We start from the raw sequence: 7,647 nt of genomic DNA on the forward strand, positions 1-7,647 counted from the left end.
GCAGAGACTGCCTGGAGCCAGAGGTGCACTGGGGTCCAGCCAGGAGGCAGAGAGAAGCCAGTGGGTGGGGCCTGGGGGTGGAGAGGAGCCCTTGGCCGGTGGTGGAGGAGAGCAAGTGGTGAGCACGGAGGAGTCAGTGGGGTCTCAGGGCACAATGCAAGCAGAGTAGGCTGGGGCCCCTTCTGAGCAGGAAGGCCACCCTTCCTGGTAGGGCTATGATGCCTGGTGGCCAAATTCAATGTACTCTCCCTCAGGGCTATGTAGCTAATGGGAAGAATCAATATGGCCACCCCCTCCCTTCAGGGCTGTGTGGCCTGATGGCCAGGGCCAATAGGCTGCCCCCTCCTTCAGGGCTATGTGGCTTAGTAGCCAGATGGGGGTGGGCCACCACCTAGAGGTGGGTTAGGACCAGGGCAGGGAGACCCTGGCCCTCCCTACTCCACTGGGTCCCAGCCAAGGGCCCTGTCAGTTGTGAGTGTGTTCACCACTGAGTCAGTGGGGATCCTATTGTAACATGCTGACATCCTTCAGCACAATGGCTGGTCCCCCCAGGTACACTTCCTACTGTATCTTTCGAAGAAATGGTCTGGGCAATTCTGGGTTCCTCGGCATGGGTAGCTCCCAGTGATTCTGACCCTCCTCGGTCATCCGCAGGCACCTGGCTACCCACCTGAGTCTTAGCATCTCTGGCTTCCACACTCTGGGACTTCAGCAACTCCTAGACTGGAGGGTGCAGTGAGCATCTTCCCTCCTCAACAATCAGCCCAGCTTGAGCTGAGCTACTCTCTTTCATACTTGTGCTCCAGTTGGAGCAAGCCCAGTAAGGGTAGAGAGTGTGGCTTCCTCTGCCCAGAGTGGGGTTAACTCCTTCTTGTCTAGTGCAGGGCAAGTATACCCATCACAAATGGGCTTATAACCAGACATACAAAATAAACCATTGTGGGCTGAAAACTGGCATGCAAAATTTTGGTTCTTGAAGTTGAGGACTGAAAGTTTTTGTCTGAAGAAGACAAAGAGAACAAATTCAGTTTTGGTAGTTTCATGTCTTTTTGCTCTCTACTTATAAAAGTTATAGCTGGCATGTAAAAAAGCAACAACTAATTATTTAGTCTTTAATATATACCAGCAGCTGTTGATACCTTGGGCAAGGTGGGGGGAACTTTTAAAGAGGAAAAAATACATGAATACAGATGCACATTAAGAAAGAGGATCTTAAACAATACTAAAACTAAATGTAGCTTTAAATGATGCTTTAAAAACAGCTGTTGATTTTAGAGATTTAATTAAAATGTAATTAGTTGTACATTCTACTTTGAAATGAACAGGCATATTACGGCCTTCAACTACAATGAATTCCCTTTAACATTCATACCTTGCCTCTGCCAGTAAAACGACAAGTCTTTACAATAAGTGCCATAAAGATAAGATAATTCTATGTAAAATTTTACAATCTAAGTGAACATAAAGCAATTCTTTACACATTGGTTCAAAACCTTATTCATTATATTCAGGGCATTTTAAGCGATTTTGTAAGTGTTTTTGTATGTACACAAGAGAATAATGAATAGAGATAAATACCTGATTCTATTACAAATAAATGATGGATTCTGATGTATGCAGTAAACTACTGTTTTTAATATCAGGATCCTAAGATAGGTCACCAAACTACATTTCAATCTCCCTCCTTTAATTTTCATTTACATGGCCCTAACACTTGACATACAAGTTCTTATCCTACATGTATTTGTGTGTGTGTGCAAATATATGGCCCTACCCTCTAGACAGCCTTCTCCAGGGTGGATGGCCTATGGATGCCACATTGACATGATTTACTTCAAAAGATTATTCCTGTTCCCTCATGGAATTATTGCCCCAATAGCCATAGAAATCCTATTAGACATCCATGCAGAAGCAGGCATCCCATGGCTGCCAAGGTCCACACAGGGAGGAATGCCCAACCCAACAGGCATATAAGGGTCATGGGAAAAACACCAGGGGATGTTGCATTGAACATATTCTAATGGTGGGCAGGCCATTCTTTGTATGACTGAATGGTGGCTAGCTGGGGAAGAAGTTAAACTTGAAGCAGGCTATTCTTGGCACACCACTCTATTGCTAAGCCAGGGAGAAGATGAAATGGGACATTAGGCCTGAAGATCAAAACTGGGGAAAAGGTAGTCCAATAATACAATGGAGATATACACTAAGGTAGGAACAGAAGACCTCACTTCCAGGTACTTCTGATCTTTATACTTGTAATGATCCTGGCCTCTAGCAGCTGTTTCCTCATCTGGAGTCAAGTTGTAACCATGCAGCAACCCTTGGGTAGCTGACATAAATGGGCAAGACAAGCATAGACAGTAGAGCAGCATGGAAAGTGAAATGCTCCTGTCATGTGCTGCTCTGTACCTCACTTCTGAAGAGGTTTGTTCGCTTTTGGATTCCAGCATAAACCACCTTTTCTCTTTAACAGTTTGACCTGCTGCAGAGCCATCCAAGAATAGCGTGACTCAGAAGGTTGAAGAAATATTCTGCTGGATTGGACCCTTAATTCAATTTAGCCATTTTTAGAATGGAAAATTGTATTTTTATGGATTAAAAATGTTCAAATTCCTCAACTAGAAAGTGATTTAATAATTTTGTCTGACCGATCTTTTAGTAAATGACATAGCTGGAAAAAAATAAGATGTTTGTTAGGTTTCAAACACACAATCTCTACTTGTTCAGCAATTAATTTTCCTGATGGTTTTAAATATTCCTTGTGGCCTCAATTTTCACACAAGTATGACCAACTGAGTAAATCAGACATGTGATTGGTCATGTGCATTTACCACAGTTTGTCACAATCTTGGTAATTATGCATGCAAAGTTACAAAAAATGTGTTTATGTTGCACACTCTATATGACATAATTACAGCAGTAACTCATACAAAAGTCCCATTATCTACAGTAAAGCTTTTCATATTAAAAGATGCATTATTAGGTGACCTTCAGAGCCACAACATCATCTTTTCCCAAAGCAAACCACAGACATGAGAGCCAAGAGAATGCCACACTGTCCCTATAAACAACTGATAACATTATACTGCTAAAGCCTCTACCCTAACAACTTTACTTGTAATATCAGACCTCAATCCTTACTCATATAAGTAGTCCCATTGAATTCAGTAGCACCAGCCATATGAGGAAGGATTATTGGATCAGGTTCTAATATTCTTCTCAATTTACTTACGCCTGGTCTACACTAGGGGGCGGGGTCGATGTAAAATATGCAACTTCAGCTACGTGAACAGCGTAGCTGAAGTTGAAGTATCTTATTTTGACTTACCCCCCGTCCTCACGGCGCGGGATTGATGGCCGCAGCTCCCCCTGTCGACTCTGCTACCGCCGCTCGCTCTGGTGGAGTTCTGGAGTCGACGGGAGCACGTTCAGGGATCAATATATGGCGTCTAGATGAGACATGATATATCAATCCCCGATAAACCAATCACTGCCCGCCAATCCGGCGGGTAGTGTATACATACCCTTAGACTTTTACACCACCATTAAAAAACAAAACAGAGGAATTTAAATCAAAAAGTGTTGCAGTGGTATTATCTCTACAATAGCAAAAAATTTTGAACTCAAGATTCCTTGCCCTGTCCTTGGTGCAACCTATTGGGCTTATGTGTATGATATAGAGAATGTACATTATTCTGAGATACTTCCAAGACCTAGCCATGCATGTCATATACTTCATTGCTTGCACACTCAAAAGTCCCGTGGAAGACAATGGTAGTTTTAAGCGTGTAAGGAATGCAGGGTCAGGCCCAATATGATACTGTTTGTTGTACCCCAATATACAGGAGGGCTGAAATTCTATGTGGAGATGAGAATTTGAAAAACTGTTGGTTGTAAGCAGCTTGTAATGATATGTATGTTTGCACTAGAGCAGTAAGATTACTGAATATTGATTATAGACAGCTGATTAATTCGAAAACAGCAGTAACAATATTTTGCATTTACTTCATGACTTGCATCTCAGGAGATGACACCACTTTAGAAACATTAAGCCTCTACGCTTCACTATACCCCTATGAAATAGGTGTCATTAGTCCCATTTTGCAGATGGCAATACTGAAGTGTAAATGAGGTTAAATGCATTACCCAAGATCTCACAGTGAATCAATGGCAGAGGCAATTGTAATTACAAGTCCTGAAACTCACTTCCTTGTTCTAACTCCTAAAGCAGTAATGATTTATTTGCCCTTTTCAGGGAAATAGTGGAAATAATAATGTCTAAATGTAATGGAAACTTTCTAGAAATATCTTTTTGTGAGAGCGTCATGAAAGTCATACTTTAGCTGAAATTTTCTTTTGACAAATGTAGCTTCTATGGCTCGGATCACCTGTCAAAATATAAAGAACCCGAAAAATCAAATAAAAACTCCATGTAGGCACAAATGAAATCTAGCATTTCCACCATTAATGCAAGTTCAAAATTAGCACCTGTAGTGATGGGTAAAAGTGAATGAAACAAAAATACAAAGGGTAAGCTAAAGGACAAGATGTTCTATTCATCCATTCATGGCAGGCAGATTTACATAAGCAATTCCCATTCATGCTAACGTAAGTAGGCCACATTATTCCCCCAGATATTGGTGGGAGAAAGACCCTAGGATAGCTAAGAGGCAAAAGCATTTTACAGGTCTGTCGCATCTTACGCGCATTTAACATGAGCGATTTCAGCTTTACGTGGTTGGCAAAAACAAAAAAAAGAGAGAAAAATAACAATTTAAATATTGTTTCTGTAGTGCAGGTGATTCTACCCGCCATTCAACGCAATGTAATTTTGACTATACGCGGTTTTCGCTTTATGCGCTACCCACGGAACAGAATGCCCGCGTAAAATGAGACAGATCTGTACTATATTTCAACTTTATCAGAGGTTGAAAGGCAGTAATAGTAAATATAAAAATCTCTAATTTTTTCCTCAATTTAAAGCTAACCAAGCCACTTTTCCTGGTTTATTATTATAGAAGACTGTAAAGATCTTCAGACAGCAAATCAATCATACCTGCAGCAGTAAAGTTACAGGATACATTTAGTAAAACTTATATTTAATTGATTTGTTTCTTCACCAATAATTACACCATTTTTCTTATTAGCAGAGACATGTAAGAGGAACTCACTTACAAAAACATTTTGGGAACAAATATTATCTGTACATACTGGATCAGGATTTATATGCAAACACCCTTTGTTTGCCATAGTGCAATTTACTGAAAGGATCAAATCCTGCTCCAATGGGAATTTTGCCATTGACTTCAGTAGGACCAAAATTCAGCTGTAAGGTCTAAATGGGCATGAGTAGCTTCTAAGGCTCTGATCCTATATTGCCATTCAGATTGCCTATGAATTCAGTGGGTTCCCGTAAGAGGCTCCAACCAATATGACTGCACAACAGAGGATGGAGGCCGCATTTGTTCACACAAAACTGCACACACAAACCCCAGATTTGCATGTGCAAATCTTGGCTAAAATGTTTAAAATACAGTTAAAGTAAGTAAAGAATGTTCTATATACTACATTGATTAAAATCTGAACTTTTCTTTTGTATAGTACATAAGAATATAGCTTGTTCCACAAAAATTAAGCAACTGTAACCTTTGTACTTTTAAATCAAATTTAGAAATTAGGTTCTATTAATTATTCTATATATACAGCTATGAAAACCTCATTGAAGTCATTGATATTAAGAAATAAAACTACAATAAACTCTTTTATAGCATTCCAATGGGATTTTATTAATATATATTTCCAAAAATCACTCTACTTCCATATTTTGCTGTACTCAGTTGAGATTTTTAAGCCGTCATCAGTCTATAATGATACACATGTATTCATTCCATTATCTATACGTGTATAGATAAATACACGCTTATGCATGTATTATTGAAGACTTCAGAGGCCATAAACTGATGTATGTGCACTGGAGAGAGGCATTTGGACTCATCGCTGCCAGGTAGGGAATGCCTCCTCACTTCAAAGTGCTTTGAGGGCATCCAGCACCTTAAAGAAAGTGCCTCACAGCTTGCAGGTTTGGGCCTTTTGTCAGTTGCCAGTTAGACTACAATAAACTTGCGAATCAGCAGTTCAAAACATTTGATCTTCTGAAGCATCAGCTGTACTTTAACTGCTTTGGAGTTAAACTACTCTTTGTTGCCTAATTAGAGCCTCTCTGTTAGGACAATGCGCACAGGAAACACTGATATGTAGAAGTAGTGTGAATAATCACTTTGTCTATTTCAAAGTGACCACTGAAATACAAAACATGAGTGCAGGCAACTTGAGGAGGGGAGTGGTGGGCTTTAGTCTACACCTCTGTAATACCAGGGCATGGACCTCTTCCCAATTAATGGCAACGCTCCCATAGATTTCAATGAGAGCAGGACCAGCCTTAGCTGGGATTTCACATTCAAGATGTAGTTTATTGAAGACATAACCCAAGGAAAGTAAAATAAAAAGCAACCCAATATACAATACATACAGTTTTTTTGCTGTTAGCTTTAGACTTTGCTGGTAAGTTTCATTTCAATTTATTGAAAAATATATTTAGAGAGCAAATTTAGATTAAACTGAACATTATAATTTATCTGGCAACAAGATAATATAATAGAAAGACCTTTCTCCTGGTAAGCCTGCACTAGCATTGAGGTCTGACTCATATACATAAATTCTAGGGAGCACAAGATGCGGACAGAGGAAAGAGTGGGACTTCATATATACAATAATTATTACAAATGTAAATTTCTCCTATTTTCAAACTAATTATATGTGTACACTCCATGTACTTTACGTTAGTAAAAACAGACAGAGGGATATGCACAGAATCCTTAATTTCTCTCTGGTTTCAGCCAACCAATTGGAACTGCCAAAAACAAAACAAAACACACATTACATTTTCCTTGGACATTAAAGGGTCAGTCCTGCCACCAGTACCTGCACAAATAACCTTTCCTCTCATGGCTAGCCCTGATGACTTCAGTAGAACCACCTGCCTGAGCAAGATCTTGAAACCTTATCCATAACCCTCAGCCCCAACCACTCAGAAGCACTTGAAAAACAAACTAATCATTGTTCTGCTAGATAAATATTGAAATATAGATTTCCAAGTATTCAATTACAAAATGAACTTTGACCTATTTTATGCTTTGACATACCCCTGTACTAAACATAGGGTCATATTCCAGTTTATTGTGTGTGTGGGAAGGGAGGTTCTCACCTCTCCAGGACAAATTCATTTGGCAAATTGTCCTCTTAGGACAAATTCTGTGCTGATTTATAGCCCCTGAAATCCCATTGAATAAACTGGGGTATAAATCAGCACAGAGTTTGGCCAAATATGTGTAGCAGTACACGGGTCATCTGCATGTCATTCTCTGCCTAATCTTTGCTAACATACAATGGGGCTATACTAGCCTATGAGCATGACTTTTAAACAACAAGCAGAGGATATGTGTTTTGGGCATGTAAACTAACAAGGATCAACACATAATAGAGAGAACACTGTACATGGTATTATGTCTCAAAGAGACAGCCTCCAACTGTGGGTTATGCTCAGAAGCTGTTAGCAGGCTTGGGGAATTGATGGTAGAACTACTTAAG

Source organism: Gopherus evgoodei, chromosome 10, assembly GCF_007399415.2.
Source record: "Gopherus evgoodei ecotype Sinaloan lineage chromosome 10, rGopEvg1_v1.p, whole genome shotgun sequence".
NCBI lineage: Eukaryota > Metazoa > Chordata > Testudines > Testudinidae > Gopherus > Gopherus evgoodei.